The sequence below is a fragment of the Bos taurus genome, chromosome 29 (assembly GCF_002263795.3).
Source record: "Bos taurus isolate L1 Dominette 01449 registration number 42190680 breed Hereford chromosome 29, ARS-UCD2.0, whole genome shotgun sequence".
NCBI lineage: Eukaryota > Metazoa > Chordata > Mammalia > Artiodactyla > Bovidae > Bos > Bos taurus.
In genome coordinates this window covers 1,172,894-1,193,756 of record NC_037356.1, presented here as the reverse complement: position 1 = coordinate 1,193,756, position 20,863 = coordinate 1,172,894, and the positions used below count along the sequence as shown (strand labels likewise).

The 20,863-nt window shown below is 43.5% G+C and overlaps 1 long non-coding RNA gene across 1 annotated transcript; it reads right to left on the bottom strand.

Annotated features, from left to right (window-relative positions):
- Positions 1-385: 385 nt before the first annotated feature.
- Positions 386-5,760, bottom strand: LOC132344236 (uncharacterized). The gene is made up of 3 exons (XR_009493413.1): positions 3,627-5,760; positions 1,205-1,360; positions 386-602 (listed from the first exon to the last, which is right to left on the bottom strand). It is a non-coding gene; the product is annotated as an uncharacterized lncRNA (long non-coding RNA).
- Positions 5,761-20,863: the final 15,103 nt, after the last annotated feature.

The window sequence follows — 20,863 nt, the reverse complement described above, 5'->3', positions numbered from 1 at the left end:
TGCACATTTTTCAGATTAACAATTGGACCCACTGCTTAAAATTTAGAGGTACTTCATTTACAAAGATGTCTGGAGCTTAAGCATATTACTTGAAAAAGTAGTTGACTTACTGTATAAAAATACACTTCCTCTACATTTCCTGACTTTGTACCTGCTATAGAAAACTTGCCTCGAAACTGGAGAAACCCTGCAGGCAGCAACAAGACCCAGCACAGCCAGAAATAATTAATTGATTGATTGATTAATTAATTAAAAAAATTTTAAACTGTGGTCTGGCTTATCAAGGATTTCACTGTTCTTGTAAAGAACAGAAAACACTCAAAATCATTTTTATTGTAAAATGAAAGTATTTTATTATAAAATTAAAGATAAAATTTATAAAAATTATAAAGAAATAAAATATAATACATAAATAATTTATTATTTTATTATAAATAAATATCAACCCTGTGGACTCTAGCCCACCAGGCTCCTCTGTCCATGGGATTTCCCAGGCAAGGATACTGGAATGAACTGCCATTTCCTTCTCCAGGGAATCGTCCTGATCCAGGAATCGAACCTGTGTCTCCTGCATTGCAGATGGATTCTTTACTGCTAAGTCACTAGGAAAATCCAAATAAATAAATTTATAAAAATATAAATAAATAAGTTATTATTTTATGATGAAATAAATACCCACAGAATCCACTCAAACTAACTAAACCAAGAAAGAAGAGTTTCTGGAAGGAAGTGGCGTCACACTGACGCTGAGAACTGTCTCAGGAGAGTCTGATTAGCCCTGAACCCACAACACTCTCGTGACCCAATCAGCAGGGGCAGCAGAACAGGGTCCACCCACAACACTCTCGTGGCCCAATCAGCAGGGCAGCAGAACAGGGTCCACCCACAACACTCTCGTGGCCCAATCAGCAGGGCAGCAGAACAGGGTCCACTGCAGCACAAAGGTGGCTACAACAGGAGAAAAGGGAAGAAGGGGCTGAGACTGATTTCTCCTTAAATGTTGTCTCCTCCATTCTCTGTTTTAAGCATCCTCATAAGCTATCTTCAATATTTTGGGGAAACGGTGGAAAAGAGAGGTGGCAGGAGGGACTGAGGATTGGGGGAAGCAATGATGCAATTATCATTTATTTAAGAAATATGTACTGAATGCCTACAATGTAAAACTGTATAAGACATGGTCCTAGCAAACCCAGGCAACACTTACTCTTGATGCCAACTTTGAAACAAGTCAAAGGTTACAGCACCTGCTCTTCAGTCTTCATCCTTTCAGGCCAGGATGATAAAAGCCAACATTTGCAGTGATAACTCAGGAAGCCCAAGACCTTCTATCATCACAGAAAGATGAACTATGTTCATAGAACTGTCTGAGGACAGAAAAATGAACTTGCTCATTTAGAAATATTTTCAACAAGATCTGGACAAAGAGGTTTCATAGTTAAGTTTAAGTTAACCTTCTAATAAGCAGAACATGCCACCCTCCATCTAAGCCTTTTCTGTAAAAGATCCATGTCAATGAGAGTAGATAGGTAAAGAGCTGGGAAAAAAAAAAAAACACAAAGGGACTCCATGGAGGAACATCATTTGAGGGTAGATATAATCTGAGAAAACGCTGCCTGCATGGTCTGTAGATTCCTGTAAAGTCTGTGAAAGACACGCCAAAATAGGGAAACACCAAACCGAGCCCACATTAGACTAAGAAACTTCAGGAAAATCTTACAGGGAGCTGCTGTTTGGTAATTACAATGACAGATAACACACCAGGCACCACTATGCTAGATACTCGGTATGTGTGCAAACTAAGTCGCTTCAGCCGTGTCCAAGTCTGCGACCCATGGACTGTGGCCCACCAGGCTCCTCTGTCCATGGGATTCTCCAGGCAAGAAGACTGCAGTGGGTTGCCATTTCCTTCTCCCGGGGATCTTCCTGACCCAGGAATTGAACCTGTGTCTCTTATGTCTCCTGGATTGGCAGGTACGTTCTTTACTGCTAACGCCACCTGGGTACAGGATCTCATTTAAATAAGATATATACATATACATATACATATACATATACATATACATATACATTACATATACATGTATGCCTTGTATATAACTCTGGGAAGTAAGAGTTATTATCACTCCCATTTTATAGATGTGGAAATGGTCTCCGAATGAATAAAGTCTTTTGATTACTCAACCCAGTCTCTTTTTAAGAATTTTGTGGCCTAACTTAATGTCTAAAGAGCAGAACATAACGTTGAAAGTATTTTAAGTAATTAGTTAGTAGTTGTCCAGAGACTCAATGCAGATAATTCTGTGCTGGAAATAGATTTTGGCCCTAATAGTCATTTATCTAAGTGGGTTTTAATTCTATGATTTAAATCACCAACAACTTCCATCCCAACTCATGAAGAGTAGTGACCACCACTTATAAAAATCCATAAGGAGTCTGACTCATGAGTTTAGTTGTGGAACTTAGCCAAGAGGCTTTTTAACTCAAGCACACATGTGGTGGGGCAGCATAAACACATTGAGTCAAGACCAAATCTGACAACACGGAGGTCATCTATTAAAGAAAATCATTCAAAGATCACAGCAGAATTGCTTGTTAAAAATGACCATAAATCATGATGCAAATATTGCTGCTTATTAATGTTTTTATTATTGTCATTTAAAGTGAGTGGTTTAGCAAACCATTTATTTGTCTGGGGGCACCCCACTTGCCTCTAATACATTGACTTTGTAAAATTAGTGAAATCAACTTTGATATAGTAAATATTCATGGTATGTGAAAAAGTATGATACATAACTGTTCTCTCTTAATTACATAAAAATGGATGCTTAGTTGTGTAAATACACAAAGAAGACCTAGAAGAACATATCAAACAGTAAACTGCTTGTAATTATAGATGACTTGGTTTTTTGCTTTATGTGTTTTTTGGTTTCCTATTATGCACGTGTCAACTTTTAAGAAATAAGTATTATTTTAAGAACCTTTTAAAAAATAAAATTAAATTAATGAAATCAGACTATGCTGTAAAAACCAGGGCTGAGCAGCCCGGTGAGGGCTTCTCAGCGAAATCAACAATCAACAACAAGGTTGTGTAATGGACCAGGACAATGCACGTGGACCCAGAAGGAATGAAGTCGCCTTTGGCAAGAATGTAAGATGAGGTAGTTTGGGAGCAACAGGAGAGGAAAAAGCACTTGTGTTTTTAGTCTTGCAGTCACCAACGTAGGTGACCCTCTATCCCTGGTACCCTTTTATTTTCTTTTTATTAACTTTATTTTTTTTTAACACCAAAAACATTTTGTATGGGGGTATAGCCTATTAACAGTGATGTAATAGTTTCAGGTGAACAGTGAAGTGGCTCAGCCACACATATACATGTATCCATTCTTCCCCAAACCCCGCTCCCATCCAGGCTGCCACATGACATTGAGTAGAGTTCCATGTGCTGTAGAACAGGTTTTTGTTCATTACTCTTTCACTTTCTAGTTGGGTATTTCCTCCTGGCCTTATAGGCCTTTGCTCCACTCTCTTAAACAGAAGGAGTCTTTCCATTTCTCTACCATTAACTCTTGAGCGTGTTACACTCCTCTCTCTTGGCTAATGGCACCGTTTTAGTGATTCGGCGTTACCTTGCTTCACCGTGGTCCGCCCACTAGTGGGCGCTCTGCCCCTCGCCTTCCGGCCTGGCGTCCTGTAGTTTCCTACCGCTCAAGTTCTAGCAATGGATGTGCCCCTACTTGTGAGCAGCTGGCAGACACATCATCCAACTCGCTGTGACAGTCCTGGAGGTTGTCCCAAAAACAGGATAAAAGAGAACATATTCAGTTTTTAATGCAAGCTCAAAGGACAAGGGGATATTATGAAACAGGGTTTCATAGGGTAGAACATTTAGAATATATAAGACAATGAATATGGTGATGGCCGCTTAGGAGAGGAACCAAGACTGGATGGAGATGTATAAATCCTCTCATACATTTTTGCTATTGTATCATTTTTTAAAAATAGGGTGTTTTTTTTTAAATGAAGTATAGTTGATTTCTGTGAGTATGGTTTCAGTGTGTTTGCCCTCTGATGCCCTCTTGCAACACCTACCATCTTACTTGGGTTTCTCTTACCTTGGGCGTGGGGTATCTCTTCACGGCTGCTCCAGCAAAGCGCAGCCATTGCTCCTTACCTTGGACGAGGGGTATCTCCTCACCGCCGCCCTTCCTGACCTTCAATGTGGGATAGCTCCTCTAGGCCCTCCTGCGCCTGCGCAGCCACGGCTCCTTGGACGTGGGGTTGGTCCTCCCGGCCACAGCCCCTGGCCTCCGCCCCGGCCTCAGTCCGTGCGGTTGCTCCTCACCGCCGACCTTGGCCTCGGGGCTTAGGGGCGTGGGGTATCTCCTCCCGGCCGCCGCCCCTGACCTCGGACGCGGGGTAACTCCTCTCGTCACTGCTCCTGGCCTCAGGCGTGGGTTGCTCCTCTCGGCCGCCACCCCGGGCCTCCGGCTTAGGGGCGTGGGGTAGTTCCTCCTGGCTGCCGCCCCCTGACCTTGGACGCAGGGTAGATCCTCTCAGCCGTTCCTGCGCTGTCGCAGTCTGGTACTCTCAGCCACTGCCCCTGACCTCGGACGTGGGGTAACTCCTCTTGGCCGCTGCCCTTCGGGCATGGGGTCCTCCTGGCTTCTGCCCCCGACCTCGGACGTGGGGTGGCTCCTCTCGGCGGCGCTATGGCGCGCCCAGAGCAGCTGCCTGCGCTATGGCACGCCCGTGGCAGCCGCCTACTCACAGAAAACTAGTCAATCTAATCACACTAGGACCACAGCCTTGTCTAACTCAGTGAAACTAAGCCATGCCCGTGGGGCAACCCAAGATGGGCGGGTCATGGTGGAGAGATTTGACAGAATGTGGTCCACTGGAGAAGGGAATGGCAAACCACTTCAGTATTCTTGCCTTGAGAACCCCATGAACAGTATGAAAAGGCAAAATGATAGGATACTGAAAGAGAAACTCCCCAGGTCAGTAGGTGCCCAATATGCTACTGGAGATCAGTGGAGAAATAACTCCAGAAAGAATGAAGGGATGGAGCCAAAGCAAAAACAATACCCAGCTGTGGATGTGACTGGTGATAGAAGCAAGGTCTGATGCTGTAAAGAGCAATATTGCATAGGAACCTGGAATGTCGGGTCCATGAATCAAGGCAAATTGGAAGTTGTCAAACAAGAGATGGCAAGAGTGAATGTTGACATTCTAGGAATCAGCGAACTGAAATGGACTGGAACGGGTGAATTTAACTCAGATGACCATTATATCTACTACTGCGGGCAGGAATCCCTCAGAAGAAATGGAGTGGCCATCATGGTCAACAAAAGAGTCCGGAATGCAGTACTTGGATGCAGTCTAAAAAACGACAGAATGATCTCCGTTCGTTTCCAAGGCAAACCATTCAATATCACAGTAATCCAAGTCTATGCCGCAACCAGTAACTCTGAAGAAGCTGAAGTTGAATGGTTCTATGAAGACCTACAAGACCTTTTAGAACTAACACCCAAAAAAGATGTCCTTTTCATTATAGGGGACTGGAATGCAAAAGTAGGAAGTCAAGAAACACCTGGAGTAACAGGCAAATTTGGCCTTGGAATATGGAATGAAGCAGGGCAAAGACTAATAGAGTTTTGCCAAGAAAATGCACTGGTCATAACAAACACCCTCTTCCAACGACACAAGAGAAAACTCTATACATGGACATCACCAGATGGTCAACACCAAAATCAGATTGATTATATTCTTTGCAGCCAAAGATAGAGAAGCTCTATACAGTCAGCAAAAACAAGACCAGGAGCTGACTGTGGCTCAGACCATGAGCTCCTTATTGCCAAATTCAGACTTAAATTGAAGAAAGTAGGGAAAACCACTAGACCATTCAGGTATGACCTAAATCAAATCCCTGATGATTATACAGTGGAAGTGAGAAATAGATTTAAGGGCCTAGATCTGATAGATAGAGTACCTGATGAACTATGGAATGAGGTTCATGACATTGTACAGGAGACAGGGATCGAGACCATCCCCATGGAAAAGAAATGCAAAAAAGCAAAATGGCTGTCTGGGGAGGCCTTACAAATAGCTGTGAAAAGAAGAGAAGCGAAAAGCAAAGGAGAAAAGGAAAGATATAAACGTTTGAATGCAGAGTTCCAAAGAATAGCAAGAAGAGATAAGAAAGTCTTCTTCAGCAATCAATGCAAAGAAATAGAGGAAAACAACAGAATGGGAAAGACTAGGGATCTCTTCAAGAAAATCAGAGATACCAAAGGAACATTTCATGCAAAGATGAGCTCAATAAAGGACAGAAATGGTATGGACCTAACAGAAGCAGAAGATATTAAGAAGAGATGGCAAGAATACACAGAAGAACTGTACAAAAAAGATCTTCATGACCCAGATAATCACAATGGTGTGATCACTGACCTAGAGCCAGATCCTGGAATGTGAAGTCAAGTGGGCCTTAGAAAGCATCACTACGAACAAAGCTAGTGGAGGTGATGGAATTCCAGTTGAGCTATTTCAAACCTGAAAGATGATGCTGTGAAAGTGCTGCACTCAATATGCCAGCAAATTTGGAAAACTCAGCAGTGGCCACAGGACTGGAAAAGGGCAGTTTTCATCCCAATCCCAAAGAAAGGCAATGCCAAAGAATGCTCAAATTACCACACAATTGCACTCATCTCACATGCTAGTAAAGTAATGCTCAAAATTATCCAAGCCAGGCTTCAGCAATATGTGAACCGTGAACTTCCAGATGTTCAAACTGCATTTAGAAAAGGCAGAGGAACCAGAGATCAAATTGCCAATATCCGTTGGATCATTGAAAATGCAAGAGTTCCAGAAAAACATCTATTTCTGCTTTAGTGACTATGCCAAAGCCTTTGACTGTGTGGATCACAATAAACTGTGGAAAATTCTGAAAGAGATGGGAATACCAGACCACCTGATGTGCCTCTTGAGAAATTTGTATGCAGGTCAGGAAGCAACAGTTAGAACTGGACATGGAACAACAAACTGGTTCCAAATAGGAAAAGGAGTTCATCAAGGCTGTATATTGTCACCCTGTTTATTTAACTTATATGCAGAGTACATCATGAGAAACGCTGAACTGGAAGAAACACAAGCTGGAATCAAGATTGCTGGGAGAAATATCAATAACCTCAGATATGCAGATGACACCACCCTTATGGCAGAAAGTGAAGAGGAACTCAAAAGCCTCTTGATGAAAGTGAAAATGGAGAGTGAAAAAGTTGGCTTAAAGCTCATCATTCAGAAAAGGAAGATCATGGCATCCGGTCCCACCATTTCATGGGAAATAGATGGGGAAACAGTGGAAACAGTGTCAGACTTTATTTTTCTGGGCTCCAAAATCACTACAGATGGTGACTGCAGCCATGAAATTAAAAGACGCTTACTCCTTGGAAGGAAAGTTATGACCAACCTAGATAGCATATTCAAAAGCAGAGACATTACTTTGCCAACAAAGGTCCGTCTAGTCAAGGCTATGGTTTTTCCAGTGGTCATGTATGGATGTGAGAGTTGGACTGTGAAGAAGGCTGAGCGCTGAAGAATTGATGCTTTTGAACTGTGGTGTTGGAGAAGACTCTTGAGAGTCCCTTGGACTGCAAGGAGATCCAACCAGTCCATTCTGAAGGAGATCAGCCCTGGGATTTCTTTGGAAGGAATGATGCTAAAGCTGAAACTCCAGTACTTTGGCCACCTCATGCGAAGAGTTGACTCATTGGAAAAGACTCTGATGCTGGGAGGGATTGGGGGCAGGAGGAGAAGGGGATGACAGAGGATGAGATGGCTGGATGGCATCACTGACTCCATGGACATGGGTCTGAGTGAACTCCGGGAGTTGGTGATGGACAGGGAGGCCTGGCGTGCTGCAATTCATGGGGTCGCAAAGGGTCGGACACGACTGAGTGACTGATCTGATAGTTGATTTACAATGCTGTGTTAGTTTCACATGTTCAGTACAGTCCCTCACTATGTCCGATTCTTTGCGACCCCAGGGACTGCAGCACGCCAGGCTTCTCTGTCCATCACCAACTTCGAGAAGTGGAGGTGGAAGTCACTCAGTCGTGTCCGAATCTTTGTGATGCCATGGACTGTCCATGGAATTCTCCAGGCCAGAATACTTGAGTGGGTAGCCTTTTCCTTCTCCAGGGAATCTTCCCAACCCAGGAATCAAACCCAAGTCTCCCACACTGTAGGTGGATTCTTTACCAGCTGGGCTACAAGGGAAGCCCACCAACTCCTGAAGTTTACTCAAACTCATGTCCATTGAGTTGGTAAGGCCATCCAACCATCTCATCCTCTGTCGTCCCCTTCCCTTATCGCCCTCAGTCTTTCCCAGCATCAGGGTCTTTTCAAATGAGTCAGATCTTCGCATCAGGTGGCAAAAGTATTGAAGTTTCAGCTTCAGCATCAGTCCTTCCAAATGAATATTCAGGACTGATTTCCTTTAGGATGGACTGGTTGGAACTCCTTGCAGTCCAAGGGACTCTCAAGAGTCTTCTCCAACACCACAGTTCAAAACCATCAATTCTTTGGTGCTCAGCTTTCTTTATAGTCCAGCTCTCACATCTGTATGTGACTACTGGAAAAACCATAGCTTTGACTAGATGGACCTTTGTTGGCAAAGTAATGTCTCTGCTTTTTAATACACTGTCTAGGTTGATCATAGCTTTTCCTCCAAGCAGCAAGCGTCTTTTAATTTCATGGCTGCAGTCACCATCTGCATGATTTTGGAGCCCAAAACAATAAAGTCTGTCACTGTTTCCATTGTTTCCCCATCTATTATGCCATGAAGTGATGGGACCAGATGCCGTGATGTTAGCTTTTTAAACACTGAGTTTTAAGTCAGCCTTTTCACTCTCCTCTTTCACTTTCATCAAGAGGCTCTTTAGTTCTTCTTTGCTTTCTGCCATAAGGGTGGTGTCATCTGCATAGCTGAGGTTATTGATATTTCTCCCAGCAATCTTGATTTCAGCTTGTGGTTCATCCAGCCAGGCATTTTGCATGATGTACTCTGCATGTAAGTTAAATAAGCAGGAAGATAATATACAGCCTTGATGTACTCCTTTCCCTATTTGGAACCAGTCAGTTGTTCCATGTCCAGTTCTAACTGTTGCTTCTTGACCTGGATACAGATTTCTCATGAAGCAGGTCAGGTGCGTCTGGTGTTCCCATCTCTTGAAGGATTTTGCATAGTTTGTTGTGACACGCAACAAAGGCTTTGGCATAGTCAGCAAAGCAGAAATATATGTTTTTCTGGAACTCTCTTGCATTTTCAATGATCCAGCGGATGTTGGCAATTTGATCTCTGGTTCCTCTGTCTTTTCTAAAACCAGCTTGAACACCTGGAAGTTCATGGTTCACGTATTGCTGAAGTCTGGCTTGGAGAATTTTGAGCATTACTTTACTAGCGTGTGAGATGAATGCAATTTGTGGTAGTTTGAACACTCTTTGGCATTGCCTTTCTTTGGGACTGGAATGAAAACTGCCCTTTTCCAGTCCTGTGGCCACTGCTGAGTTTTCCAAATTTGCTGGCATATTGGGTGCAGCACTTTCACAGCATCATCTTTCAGGATTTGAAAAAGCTCAGCTGGAATTCCATCACCTCCACTAGCTTTGTTTGTAGTGATGCTTTCTAAGGCCCACTTGACTTCACACTCCAGGATGTCTGGCTCTAGGTGAGTGATCACACGTTTGTAGTTATCAGGGTCATGAAGATCTTTTTCGTAAAGTTCTGTGTCTTAATATCTTCTGCTTCCATTAGGTCCATACAATTTCTGTCCTTTACGGTGCCCATCTTTGCATGGAATGTTCCCTGGGTATCTAGTTTCAGGTGTACAGCAAAGTTATTTAGTTATACATTTTTTTCATATTCTTTTCCATTATAGGTTATTATGAACCTGTGCTGTACAATAGGTTCTTGTTGCTTATTTTATAAGTAGTAAAGGAGGGCATGGCAACCCACTCCAGAGTTCTTGCCTGGAGAATCCCCATAAACAGAGGAGCCTGGTGGGCTACAGTCTATAGGGCTGCAAAGAATTGGACATGCCTGAGCGACTAAACACAGCACAGCAGAGTCTTCATCTGTTAATCCTAAACTCCTGATTTATCCCTCCACCACTCTTCCCCTTTGTAACTATTAATTTGTTTCTTATGTCTGTGAGTCTGATTCTGTTTTGTATAGTAAATAAGTTCATTTGTATTGTTTTCTTAGAGTCCACATATCAGAGATATCATGTAATATTTGTCTTTCTCTGACTTACTTCCACTTTTGCCTGGAAAATCCCATGGACAGAGGAGCGTAGTGGGCTGCAGTCCATGGGGTCGATAAGAGTCGGACTCGACTGAGCGACTTCACTTTCACTTTTCACTTTCATGCGTTGGAGAAGGAAATGGCAACCCACTCCAGTGTTCTTGCCTGGAGAATCCCAGGGACGGGGAGCCTGGTGGGCTGCCGTCTATGGGGTCGCACAGAGTCGGACACGACTGAAGCGACTTAGCAACAGCAGCACTTACTTCACTTAGTTTGATAATCTCTAGGTCCATCCATGTTGCTGCCGATAGCAATAGTTCAGTCTTTTTACGCCTGAGCAATATTCCATTGTACAAATATTCCATAGCTTCTGTATCTATTCATCTGTTGGTGGACACTTAGGTCACTTCCACGTCTTCGCTATTGTAAACAGCACTGCAATGAACACTGAGGTGTATGTATCTTTTCAAATCAGAGTTTTCTCCAGATATATACCTGAGAGTGGGATTACAGGATCAAATGGTAGCTCTGTTTTTAGGTTTTTAAGGACCTTCCATACTGTCCTCCATAATGGTTGTACCAATTTACATTCCCACCAACACTGTAGAAGGATTCCCTTTTCTCTGCACCCTATCCAGCATTTATTTGTAGATTTAGTAGGTTTTAAAAGACCTAGAAAGTCACCTAATTGAAGATGAGATGTAAACCTGAATTTTTTATGGAATCCTGGACAGCTGTTGACCCACCTCTCCCACAGGCCTTACTGGAGTCCATGACTGAGAAGTAACTCGTTCGCCTTCTCTGACATCTGCCCTCAGCCTGAAGGGAGTCGGGGGCGCATGTCGCTAGTGTTCATATTTCTTTGCTCATGTGTCTTTATATAAGAAATGCTCCTTCAAAGCTCTTGCCCACCAGGCAGTAAACGCTAATAATATTTAGCTTTATTGAGCTTTAACTAAACATATAGCGTTCTAAGTGCTCCGGATACATAATATAATTTTTTCCCATTTCAGGTGTCAGTGCTGTAATAAGAGAAGTCTTCCCTGGTGTCTCAGATGGTAAAGAATCTGCCTGCAATGCAGGAGACCTGAGTTTGACCCCTGGGTTGGGAAGATCTCCTGGAGAAGGGCAAGGCAAGCCACTCCAGTACTCTTGCCTGGAGAATCCCACGGACAGAGGAGCCTGGCAGGCGACAGTCCATGGGTTTGCAAAGAGTCGGACATGACTGAGCGACCAACACCTTCACTGTCACAAGTGCTTGCAGGGCTGTCGTGTGCTAACGCTGGGATCCAGATCTAGCTTGTGTCTGAAGCCCACCCGGAATCCCACCCACACTCTCCCCTCCTCCCCCTATGTCACCTCCACAGCCACTGAAAAGACACGGTATCTGCAGCCACTCCTTACCTCATCATCCTGGGGCTAAAGGAGGAAGCAAGGGAGGGCAGGTAGGGAAGGTTAGAAGGTCACTCTGGGGCTTCCCTGGTGCTCCAGGGGCTGAGAATTTGCCTTGCAATGCAAGGAACACTGGTTTAATCCCTGATTGGGAAGATCCCACATACTGGGGGGCAACCAAGCCCAAGTTCTGTAGCTAGAGAGTAGCCCCTGCTTGCTGCAACTAGAAAAACTCAGCACAGCCTAAAATGAATCAATAGAATTTTTGCTTAAAAAAAGTCACTCTAGGTAGGGACAGGGAGGACAATCTAAACCATCAGGAAAAAAAAATAATAATCAGGAAGATTCAAGCACTGACTCCTCTTCATTCTCTGTCACCACATCTTTCCTTCACATACACACACACTCCTAAACATAAACACACACACACACTCCTGAACATAAACACACACACACTCCTAAACATAATACACACACACACTCACTCACTCCTAAACATAAACACACGCACACACACTCACTCCTAAACATAAACACACACACACACTCCTAAACATAATACACACACACACTCACTCCTAAACACACACACACGCTCACTTCTAAACATAAACACACACACATACACACACACACTAATGCTTGACACTTATAGATCCCACCGTTGAGAATTTTGTCTTCTAAGAACCTTAGGTTTTGGCTTTTCATTTCATCTTTTGTCAGTAGCATCACTAGAAGAGTCATCAGAAGGGAAGTTAGAAGGACCTGCCTGGCGGGTGCCTGCTGAGTTGACAGAAAAGAAAGCCGCTCTTGTGGGGAAGCACAGTTCTCGTGGAGCAGGGCTTGGGGCCTGGGCACAGCGGCTAGCTGCGGCGGGCGGGAACCCGAGAGAGAAGAGCGGGGCCGCGGGCGCTCAGGAGGGCTGAAAGGAGAAGAGACGAATTTTGTTTTCTTTTTTGAAATTTACAAAGCAGTCGTAGAAATGCAAAAGCTAATCATCTCCCTTCCCCTGCCCCTGGCTGATCAATGGCCTGAAGATAAATGACTGCATTGCTGTCCTCTGCACCACCCCACGAAGCCATCACAGCGAAAAAACAAACTAAAAGCAGAGCCTGTGTTTGGGGAGAAAGAAAGAGAATTCATCGTTGTTTGCAAACTCAGAAGTGGTTGCCACAGCCCTACTAAGGGAAAGACACAGACGCACAGCACACACACCCTAAGTAGGAAAAGAATCTATTAATAAGCAGGTACCTTTGTGTCTTTGCAGTTTCCTACAACCTGTATCCCATGCAGAAAAGATGTTGTTTCAAGTTCTGACAGGGGACTGGCTTGAAAGAGAAACTCCGAAGGATTTAAACCACTTTCTGAGTAAGGGAAAACTCAAACTGTCAACAGTTTCATATTTTTTTCTTATTTTCCTTCACTTTTCTTCTACTTTTTTTCTTTCATTTCTCTCCCTTGATGCACCCCTATCTTTTCCTTTTTCCTACCCTCCTTCCCTTTTCCCCCTTCTTCACAAAAACTATAAAGACGGAGCAGCCAATTAAGAGTGCTTCACGGTATCACAGCGTTTGGGGAATTAGGAAGAGTAAATGTCATGCCTCATTAGAAGATTGACAGCCCAGTGGAAAAATCCAAATAAAAGGCCTGGAGCAGAATTCCCGGAGCTGCTGGAGAACAGCTCATCACCAATAGGATGAGGAGAGGTGCTTCTTTGGGGCTGGTTTTATAAAATCTGCTGCACTGACGGTGATTTTCACTGAGGTCAGCACCGTAAGTACAGGGCCAAGCCTGCTTCAGTTCTCAGTAAATATTATTCCCTAGGATACTTTGGTGGAACATATCAGCAAAGTCTCTAGCATTATACAATGCTTTGCAAGCCAGTGTGACCCTTGCATGGTCGCAAAAAGTACCTGGGTAACTGTAGAGATGTCACTCCTGTGTGTTTGCGCTTCCATGTGGACACCTCAGGGGGTCAGTAAAGAACCTTGTAGTAGGAGTTGGATAAAGCAACTAATGCCTACTGTGTGTCCAACCTAGGTAGGTAAGCTTACAGACCCTACCCTGGAAGCCTCCAAGTCTGGTGGGCAGTAACATGAAAAAAAAAATTACATATACCTATGTATGTATGTACATATTATACATACACACACATGCACAGAGATTAATCCAACAATAAAGCTAAGAATATATATGGAAGGATTTACTCTGCTTTAACAAATAGAAACAGCTTGCTAAGAATCTATAGCCTCTATTTTCCTTTCCCTAACCAGTGACTTTTCCTTCTTACCTCTCAGCTCGCATCTAGGCTCATCCACCCACCCAAATGTTGACCTTATTTCTATCAAGACAGCTGCCAAGGGGAGGTGGGGGAATACAAAGAAAGCCAGCTGCTGAGATTCCTCACCTCTCTGAACTCCTCGTCTGACCCTGACCTCGGCAGCTAAGATGGTCGTGGCTCTTTGTGATTCCCCAGCCCTCTCACTTTTAGCCTATTTCTGATCAGAAAATTAACCCATTTGCTCCCTGGCTCCTAGACTTCTGAGTCACCTGACTTCTGTCTGTTCCCGTCCACTGATATCCCATTCCCATGGGTCTTTGGCTCACCCTCACCCAGTGGTCTAGGTTAATGCCTAGACCCAGATGTTCCAGACTTTACCCTTCCCTTGGCCTGATGGAGTCCTACTGTGTGTCTTATAGGTCAAGACTCAGCATTCTTTCCCCAGTTAATTGAGCTACACTATAATAATGGAAAAACAGGTAAACAGTATATTTCCTCTTGCTATGATGGATTAGCCTCACCTAGGTGAAATGACCCAAACAGTGCCTGTAAGGCATGTGATCCAGAAGAGATCTCTGTGGCTCTAAGGGGCCAAATAAAGGGTCACTATATCAGAGTGAGCCCCTTCCCCTTCCTCTTTATAAAGTGAACCCAGAGAACCACAGAAGTTGTCAAGCATTATCACTACCTTGAAGAGCTCCAAAAAGTGCTGTAGCTAAACCCTCTCAGTGTCGGGAGGTACCAATAAGCTGGATTTCTTGCAATCTGCTTCCTTGTGCGACTCAGGTCTCAGGAGGAGGGAGCCCTGGAGAGCTAACAAAGTGCATGCCAGCCACCTCCCTTCTCTTTCTCTTGATCAATGGCTGTGAAAATACTGCTCTTATTTTTCAGGGGAGGCTGAGGAAATATTGTGAGTCTTCCCGCTGGATTAGACACCTCTAGGATGAAGATAACAGCAACTTACTTATCTTCATACCCCAACCTTTAGGTCAGAACCTAGCACAGAGCAACAGCTTGATTAATGTTTGATGAACATATGATTAGTCCCTGATAGCTCAGTTGGTAAAGAATCTGCCTGCAATGCAGGAGACCCTAGTTTGATTCCTGGATCAGGAAGATCTGCTGGAGAAGGGATAGGCTACCCACTCCAGTATTCTTGGGCTTCTGCTGTGTCTCAACTGGTAAAAAGAATCAGCCTGCAATGCAGGAGACCTGGGTTCCATCCCTGGGTTGGGAAGATCCCCTGGAGAAGGGAAAGGCTACCCACTCCAGTATTCTGGCCTGGAGAACTCCATGGGCTGTACAGTCCAAGGGATCGCAAAGAGTCAGGCACGACTAAGTGACTATCACTTTCACTTTTACTCCATTTTGCATCTTGTAGTTAAATATTCTTTCAGTCAACAGTTCTTGAATTCAGTTCAAACATCATTCACAAAGGTTAAGGGACCTTCCTAAAATGTTGGCTTACAAGGTCCAAAATGTTTAACTAAAGTAATGATTCTCCTTCTGCTTATGTAGCATATAATCTTTGGCTAAAAACAAATTCACCTGGACCCAGTCTAATCCAGATCTTAAGGTTTCCTTTCTCAAGGTTGGTGTCACTGAGCTAAGACCCTTAATCTGATATTGAAAGGCTGGAGTCTCAGGTTCAATGAAGGTTGAGAGCAACCAATTGAAGGCAACAGACTAAGAATTTTGCATTTGGGCAAATTGCAAACATTGATGTAAAAATTGATACTGGGTTTTCTTCTAACATGGTCGGAATACTCAGAGAGAGATGCAAGTCTCTCCCACGCCTTCCCTCACAGGAATAATTCTGAAGCACTTAATTGTCATCTTAAATAATAATGATAACTTGGACATGGCTTTTGGAAGCAGTGCAAGTGCCCAACAATCAATTTCCCTGAGACTGAAACCTATGCGATGCTGCACGTGCACACGGGGCTCAGTGAGGACTAGTGGAGCCAGCAGCCAATCCGAGGAGGAAGATGTGTTTCCCTCAATATACAAATCCATTCTCCCAGAGACCATGCTAGGACTCAGGGAGTTAAGGTGTTTTTTAACCTCTAAAGTAGAGAAGGAAATGGAAACCCACTCCAGTATTTGCCTGGAAAACCCCATGAAGAGAGGAACCTGGCGGGCTACAATCCATGGGGTCACAAAGAGTCAGACATGACTGAGCGACTGAGCACTCAAACCTCTGAAGGGAATGGCAGAGGATAAGATGGTTGGATGGCATCATAGACTCAACACACATGAGTTTGAGCAAACTCTGGGAGCTAGTAAAGCCTGATGTGCTGCTGTCCATGGGGTCACAAAGAGTCAGACTCAACTCAGTGATTGAACAACAAAAACTTCTTGATAATCTCCCAGTTGCAAGGCTACCCCCTATACAGTCTGGCCTGAACAATCACAACTGCTTGCCAATGCTTGACTGCTTCCTAATGCAGACTGACTCCAGGTAAAACTGTGAAGATGTCCAAGTTTGTCTCTGTGATCCCCTGGCCCAGCTTTCTGGGCCTTCCCCTCCCTACTCTGTGCCGCTTCTCTCTGACCAGTCACCTGGATCTACAAGCCCTCGGGAACAAGTTCTCAAGAAAGGCTCGACATGGACATTTAAATGACTAGACTCCCTGTTCTAAAAAGTGTTCACTGTGGAATAACAGTGTTTTTCCCTCCTAGCGTGCATTAGAGGGATGGGGAGAGATGTGTGTGGATGGATGTAGTTCTTCCCCAGTACCTTCGAGTTCGGTGGATGTGTTTTGAGCACTTCAGGAAGGCAGGATAGTGCTGGGCAGGGACTCTCAGCCTTGACTACCCATTAGGGTCTCCTGGGAGGCTTTTGAAACATACTGATGTCTTGTCCTTACTCCAGTCCAGGTAATCAGAATCTCAGTCAAGGCTTTTTTTGTTTATTTCATATTCTTTTCCATTATGTTTATAGAATATTGACTGTATCAATAGTTCCCTATGCTGTACAGCAGGGCTGTGTTTCTTGTCTGTTTTATAGATAGTAGTTTGTTTCTGCTAAGCCCAAACTCCTAATTTATCCCTCTCCCATCCCCTTTCCCCTTCGATAACCATAAGTTTGCTTTCTATATCTGTGAGTCTCTTTTGTAAATAAGTGCATTTGAACCTTCCTTTTTAGATCCCACATGTAAGTGACATGATATGGTATTTGCCTTTGTCTGACTTACTTCACTTAGTGTGATACTGTCTGCGTTCATCCATGTTGCTGCAAATGTCAGCCAGGGTTTAGAACCATCAGCGTGGCAGAGCACATCTGGGCTTTGGCACTGACAGATACATGTGCTTCCCACGTGGCGCTGCTGGTAAAGAACCTGCCTGTCAATCCAGAAGACATGAGACCTAGGACCAATCCCTGGGTCAGGATACCCACTCCACTATTCTTGCCTGGAGAATTCCATGGACAGAGGAGCCTCGTCCTCCTCTGTCCATAGGGTTGCAAACAGTCAGACACAACTTAGCATGCATACACTTGACAGATACAGGTTCAGATCCCAAATCTGATACTTACAAGTTGTATGATTTTGCAAGAATTACTTAACGTTGGTTTGTCTCAATGCCTTCCTCTGCCAAATGACATATTAGTGATACCAGTCCTACCGAGGTGTAAGGCAGTTAGATGACCAACACAGCACCTGACCCATAACAGGGATGCTGTGACTTCGGTTTCCTACCCGCTCTACCTGGTCTTGAACGAGGTACCAGAAATCGCACATACAAAGAACCAAGTACTACAACTATATCTATCGCTTCATAAACAGATACCTCTTTTTGACCAAAAAAAAAATATATATATATACATATATATATATATATTTCCTCTAGCAGTTCCCAAAACTTATTCCTGAGAAGTGACTTTTCACTTTTGGAGGCACATTAGAATCACTCTCACAACTTTTTTTTAATGCAGATGGATTTCGGCTCCATCCCAAAGATTCTGGGATAGGACCTGGACACCAGTATTTTTAAAAAGCTTATAATGTGAGGATAGGGTTGAACAGATATCTTTCTAGAACAAAGACAGATATATTATTGTGTAAAAAGCAATAAAAAAGTGGTCAAAAGACAGTTCTGCCTTTGAGATCTGCCCCTGTCAGTATGACCTTGGGCACATCACATAAGCTCTCCAAAACTGAAAATGAAGATAATATTATCTGGCTTAAAGCAGAGTCATAATGATCAAATAAGATAATGTAAAATTAAAGTGCTTTTTAAACCATAAAGCACTGTGCAATTTTGGCTTATCATTCTAAAGATGACAGAGCCTGGGATTAGTGGCATGGTTGGCCTAACCCTTCCCAAGATTGTCCTGTGCCTAGGGGTGGGATGGGGAATTTGGACGTGGAATACAAATGAATATGGTGTTTTCCATAACAAGAATTTTGCTTGCTTCCTACAAATGAGGAAAGAGAAAGTTTTTCTCTAGGCCAAAAATCCATCAAACTTTAAGGCAAATAGAAACAGCAAATTTCTTGCCATCCCAAGCAACAATTTATGTGATAATGTAAACTGTTGGTGGGACTTTTTAAAAACTTTTTATTTTGTATTGGGGTATAGCCAAATAATAAACAATGTTTTTACAATTTCAGGTGAACAGGGAAGGGCCCAGCCATACATACACATGTATCCATTCTCCCCCAAACTTATGTACCATCCAGATCACCACACAACATTGAACAGAGTTCCATGTGCTGTATAGTAGGTCCTTGTTGGTTATCCATTTTAAATATAGCAGTGTGTACATGTCAATTCCAAACTCCCTAACTGTCCCTTCCCCCCATCCCTGCCAGCAACCATAAGTTCATTTGCCAAGTTTGTGAGTCTTTTTCTGCTTGGTAAGTTCATTTGTATCATTTCTTTTTAGATTCTACATATAAGGGATGCCATACAATATTTCTCCTTCTCTGTCTGACTTACTTCGCTCAGTGTGACAGTTTCTAGGTCCATCCATGTTTGCTGCAAACGGCATTATTTCATTCTTTTTAATGGCTGGGTAATGTTCCACTGTATATGTGTACCACACCTTTAGCCATTCCTCTGTCAATGGACATTTAGGTTGTTTCCATGTCTTAGCCATTGTATACAGGGCTGCAATGAACATTGGAGTGCATGTATCCTTTCGAACCATGTTTTTCTCTGGATATATGTCCAGGAGTGAGATTGCAGGGTCATATGGTAGCTCTGTTTTTAGTTTTTTAAGGGGCCTCCACACTGTTCTCCATAACAGCCTACTAATTCACATTCAGTTTGGTTCGGTTCAGTCGCTCAGTCGTATCCAACTCTTTGCGACTCCATGAATCGCAGCACACCAGGCCTCCCTGTCCATCATCAACTCCCGGAGTTCACTCAAACTCACGTCCATCAAGTTGGTGATGCCATCCAGCCATCTCATCTTCTGTCGTCCCTTCTCCTCCTGCCCCCAGTCCCTCCCAGCATCAGAGTCTTTTCCACTGAGTAAACTCTTTGCATGAGGTGGATAAAGTACTGGAGTTTCAGCTTTAGCATCATTCCTTCCAAAGAACACCCAGGGCTGATCTCCTTCAGAATGGACTAGTTGGATCTCCTTGCAGTTCAAGGGACTCTCAAGAGTCTTCTCCAACACCACAGTTCAAAAGCATCAATTCTTTGGTACTCGGTTGTCTTCACAGTCCAACTCTCGCATCCATACATCTATTTCTGCTTTATTGACTATGCCAAAGCCTTTGACTGTGTGGATCACAATAAACTGTGGAAAATTCTGAAAGAGATGGGAATACCAGGGCCACCTGACCTGCCTCTTGAGAAACCTATATGCAGATCAGGAAGCAACATTTAGAACTGGACATGGAACAACAGACTGGTTCCAAATAGGAAAAGGAGTACATCAAGGCTGTATATTGTCACCCTGCTTATTTAACTTCTATGCAGAGTACATCATGAGAAACGCTGGGCTGGAAGAAGCATAAGCTGGAATCAAGATCGCCGGGAGAAATATCAATAACCTCAGATACGCAGATGACACCACCCTTATGGCAGAAAGTGAGGAACTCAAAAGCCTCTTGACGAAAGTGAAAGTGGAGAGTGAAAAAGTTGGCTGAAAGCTCAACATTCAGAAAACGAAGATCATGGCATCTGGTCCCATCACTTCATGGGAAATAGATCGGGAAACAGTGGAAACAGTGTCAGACTTTATTTTTCTGGGCTCCAAAATCACTACAGATGGTGACTGCAGCCATGAAATTAAAAGACGCTTACTCCTTGGAAGAAAAGTTATGACCAACCTAAATAGCATATTGAAAAGCAGAGACATTACTTTGCCAACAAAGGTCCGTCTAGTCAAGGCTATGGTTTTTCTATTCAGTGGGACTTATTTTTGAAATACAGTTTCCGCTTCTCAAATTTGTCTTCTTCCTACTCCTACAGTACTTTGTACTGACAGGCCTTCCAGGTGGACTGAAATAGTTCATTGTTTTAATCATGCATGTCCTGGGGATTGAGTTTAATTTAACTGTTTGTGCAGTAGGATGCTAGGATATTGTCAAACCTTTATTTAGCCCCTGGAGCTATAAATCAGTCTCAATGTCAGCCAAGGGAAGTTCTAGGGTGTGAGTTAGCCTTGTGTCCACAACTACCACTCATTACTTCTGTAATAAGAAAATACAAAAAATAAATCTATTTAAACACTGCTCTGTAGCAGGTCTTACATATGAATCAAGGAAGCTTTACAAATGCTGCTCTGATTCTCTCACCCTTCAGTGTTCAGACACTCACAGGTGGCTGTGGCCACATGCTGGCCCAAGATTTCTTTAGACAATGGTTCTCAGCCTGGGTCCCATCACTTGAGAGTTTGGTAGAAATCAGATTCTCAGCTCTCGCTTCAGACT